The 4,395-nt window shown below is 45.3% G+C and overlaps 1 protein-coding gene across 13 annotated transcripts in view; it reads right to left on the bottom strand.

The window, feature by feature from the left end:
- FAM13B (family with sequence similarity 13 member B) overlaps nt 1-4,083 on the bottom strand; it is a 67,881-nt gene extending 63,798 nt beyond the window's left edge. For 12 of the 13 annotated variants that reach the window (XM_059698475.1, XM_059698474.1, XM_059698472.1 and 9 more), the window contains exon 1: nt 3,944-4,083. The gene's annotated coding sequence lies outside the window, so the exon portion shown is untranslated. Of the gene's footprint in view, nt 1-3,360; nt 3,722-3,943 lie in introns of those variants that run through there. The other variant, XM_059698464.1, reaches the window with a different exon arrangement.
- Nucleotides 4,084-4,395: the final 312 nt, after the last annotated feature.

Consider the following 4,395-nt stretch of genomic DNA (forward strand, 5'->3'; position numbering starts at 1 on the left):
AACCTACTTTTGTCCCACCCTGTATAGAATGCAAAGCCACAAGCCAATGCAGCATTCAGGTGACTGTAATACATACAAAGTTTTAAGAACCTCTGGCACAGAGGATAAACTCTAAACTCCATTGCATGGTCTCCAAGTATGTCATCTACCAGTAAAATCTCCTTTCCTGATACTCCTCCACCTGACTGGACTCTTCAGCAATAAATACTTAACTAGTTGAAGTTCACACAGGTTTTGCACATACTATTTTCTGTGCTTGGAGCCCTAACTCAACACCATGACCAACCCCATCTTGTTCAACAAACTTACACTGATCTTCAAAATTCTCAACTCCAGGTCTTGCCGATTTGGCTCAGTGGATAAAGCCTCAGCCTGAGGACTGAAAGGTCCCAGGTTCAATTCTGGTCAAGGGCCTGGGTTGTGGGTTCGATCCCCAGTGTGGGACGTGCAGGAGGCAGCCAATCGATGATTCTCTCACATCATTGATGTTCCTATCTCTCTCTCCCTCTCGCTTCCTCTCTGAAGTCAATAAAAATATATTTTTAAAAAAATAAATTAATTTTTTTTAAAAGTCTCAACTCCAGCTTCCTGTCAAACCTTCCCTTACTTCCTGGGACAGACAGTTCTTTGCTCCTAATGTACCTTTCACCTTTTTAGCAATTACCTCACACAATAGAAGACAGGAACCATGTCATTTCACATTTGTATCACCAAAGACCTCACACAATGCCTGACACATAATTTAACTTTTTTATATATATGCTAAATAAAGACATAAATGAGAAGCAAATAATGTTGGCTATTCAAAGTTAAAAGCTGTCATACCGACTTCCGGCAATAACCAAAGATAATCAAATCAAGAAGGGAAAGCAACCATCCTTTATAGAATATCTGTAAGCATTTTACAGGGTATTTCTCATACCAAGAATAATGCTGTGTGAAGAACTTAATGAGGGAAAAAGGAGTACCTATGTAATACTTTCAACAATAAAGATTAAAAGGATCAACCGAAGGACTTGTATGCATGCATATGAGCATAACCAATGGACACAAGACACTGGGGGGCATGGGAGGCTAGGGGAGGGTCAAGGGGAGAAAAAAAAGGAGACATATACAATACTCTTTGTAATACTTTAAGCAATAAAACAATTAAAAAACAAAAAAATAGCAAAAAAAATAAAATAAAAAATAAAGATTAAAAGGAAAAGTAAAAAGGTAAAAAATAAAAAAGAATGCTGCAAAGCAGGCACTATTCCCCTTTTACAGTCTCAACTCACTTGGCTAAACTTCAAAATTTGAAATGGTTATGCTAGAATGTGCCACTGAATCTAACTGCAAATCTTTCTAATGAAAGTCTTAAAAAAAACCCTAACATTAAAATAAGCACCATTAATGGGCAAACTATTTACTCACATTTACTTAGAAACCAGCCACAATTCTGATTCAAAAAGCCAAGAAGACCATGTGGTACATGGAGTTAGTCTCCAAAATTAGATAAATTTCCCCAAAGGATGACCTCTGAAATATCCGTCAGATCTAGAGTTCTACATGGTTCACATATCAATACATTAAAAATAAAATAAAAAACAGGAAAAAGTTTAATCTTACTTATGCAAGTATAAGGAAAGGTGACACTTTAAATGCTTGTCTCCTGATTAAGAGGCAAACCTTTAATGTTCTATGGCTAGATGGCCCCCCAAAGATTCCCTTTCCCCACTTAATGTCACTGGTCTGCTAATTTAGCATGATTTTCTAGTAAGTCAAAGTGAATAGCTGCTAAATTAGCTCTTCCCACTAGGTATCAGCACAATGATGGATCCTTTTTTTAAAAAAGGTACACGATTTTATATGCATAATAGAGAACACATTCTTGTCAGTTATGTGTGTGCACAATCATAATTTTTACAAATGTACTCTTCAAGACTCCTCTATTCTGGTAACTTTTCACCTCTTCTCCATTGAAAGGATGCACACCAAGGGCCCACTTAGCGCAATGAGTTATGTCTTAAGAAGACCAGTTTATCATTTCTTATAGCTCATTAATACAAAACTACAACAAACTTCATTTTTTGTATAAGGGATATTAAGGGTAATTGAACAACTTGTTCTAGCCAAATGAATCCCTTGAAATCAGGACATTTCTCTTTTTGCACAGACGTATAAAAACTGCTTTGGGGAAAAGGAAGGAAGCTAGAACATGAACAAAAAAAAAAATACTAATTATACTTATTTGTATATCTGTCTTCTCCACTAGACTGTGAACTTGGAGAGCAAAAAAAGTATAGCTATAGCAATTTATACTACTATTTCCCCAATACTAAAGTTAGTGTACAATGAAGAGGGAAGCCATGCAGACCAAGATTATTCATAAATGATAATAAAAGTAGTCATTTTATTGGAGAAAAACATTTCCGCCATTTTCTCTGTCCTAAAACAATGGCATTCTAATAAAAAAATATTTTACTTCACCCAATGAAGAATTTTATGACACTGTGATATGCCTTCCTACATCTTTCCAAGGACTGAAACTGTCATAGATCCCTAATTGGTGACACAATTAAATTGGAGAATATACTGCCCCAGTTTTTTTGTTGGTTTTTTTTTGGGGGGGGGGGGGGCGGGGTATTCATTTTATTTGTTGATTTGAGAGAGGGAAAGAGAAAGAGACATCGATTTGTTGTTTCACTTATTTACACATTCGATTATTTTATGTGCCCAGACCAGGATTCAACCTGCAAGGGGACCCAGGTGCAACCTTGGGAGTATCAGGGCCTCGCTCTAACAAACTCAGCTGCCCAGCCAGGGCTCTGTCCCAGTTTTAAAAGCAGCACAGATTAATGAAGTAAGAAGGCGCTCCAATGATGTACAAATGATGACCAGTTCATTCAATTCCATTCAACAAGTACTTACTAAATGCATAGACCTGTAAGAAACCGGGCCAACAAGTACAGCAAGATAGCAAAAAAGGAAAGTTGACGACAAAAGTAGCCTCACATTAACCCAGAGTCACTTAATTCTAAACTATCCTTTAATGTCTGCCTTTTTAAAACTAAGTGCATCCCAGTTATTTGTTCAGTCAGCAATACTGTGGCTCCGGTTGCCATTTTTACATGATCACAAACTTGAAAGATAAATGCCCAATACTTTAGAGACTTTTTTCATTAATTCGACGGCATAATGGGGAACCGAATGCAATTCTGCAACTGTCTTTCTAAAAGTCAACTTTATTTTTCATTGATTACAAACAAAAAAGCTTACAAATTCCCACTGGGCAAGTGTGCCAACCGATTCCATTTCCTATAACCTTATCTCGGAAACCAGGCCCCCCCGGAAACGTAACGCAGTGCCCTCTGGCCTGACCTGTGCGCAGTGCCTTCTAGACCAGTCCCCAGGGCACCAGCAGCCTAATTCCGGCGACCTTCTCCGAGCGATTTAAGGAAGTCGGCACTCGCTCCCCTCACGTGATCTTTAAAAGGGGCGCAGTGGAGCCTGTAGCGAACCACACTCCCTTTTCTGCATCAACTTCGCTGCCCAGCATAAAGGAAGTGGGCAGGGAGGCGGCGCGGGGCCGGTGTGCAGGGGAAGCCGGCAAACAAATGTGGGCTGCGGTGCCCGCTTGTATTGGGGAGGAGCGGGGCGGTAAGGCAGGCCGCTCACGCGCACTGCAGCGGCTGAAAACCGAAGGCTGCCCCTCACACCCCCGCAGCCTGGGCACGGCTTCCTTCGCTCTCCCTCGGGGAGAAAGGGGGCCCCTTCTACCAAATGCCCCACTAGCAGGGTCCTGCCCAGGCGCCCCAGCTCCCCGACGCGCACCGCCCTTGGGCCCGCGCGGGTGGGACTGGCGCGGGTGGGACTGGCGCTGGTGGGCGGCAGAGGCGGGGGGAGAGCCGCGGCGACCGGCGACAGGCGCATGCGCAGACAGGGTACCCGCCCGTTCACCTACCGTTGGAACCGCGACGCCCCGTTCCCCGGCCGCGGCCGCTTCTCCAGGACCCGCGGGGACGGGAGGACGACGAGAACTGAGGCCTCGAGCGCGTCCGCGGCCGGCAAGCCTCTTCCGAAGACGGCCGCTGGCGAGGGCCTAAAGCGGCGGCTGAGGCACGGGGCCAGCCCGATAAGCAACCCCCGGATGTCCCCGGCGGTGGCGGCGGCGGCGGCGGCGGAGACGCGGGAGAGGGGGCGGGAGCGGCGACAGCGGCGGCAGCTGAGGCGCAGAGCCTCCCTAACGGCAAGCGGGAGGAGCGCGGAGGGCGGAGGGCGGCCCGGGGCCGGGCCGGACGTGACGTACGTGGGAGGGACGGGCGGGGGCGTGGCTTGCCCGCCGCGAGGGCGGGGATACCCCCAGCCCCACGCCGCAGGCTCCGGGTCTGCGGGCTTCGGAAACGCGTTGCTTCT

The sequence above is a fragment of the Myotis daubentonii genome, chromosome 5, assembly GCF_963259705.1.
Source record: "Myotis daubentonii chromosome 5, mMyoDau2.1, whole genome shotgun sequence".
Classification (NCBI taxonomy): domain Eukaryota; kingdom Metazoa; phylum Chordata; class Mammalia; order Chiroptera; family Vespertilionidae; genus Myotis; species Myotis daubentonii.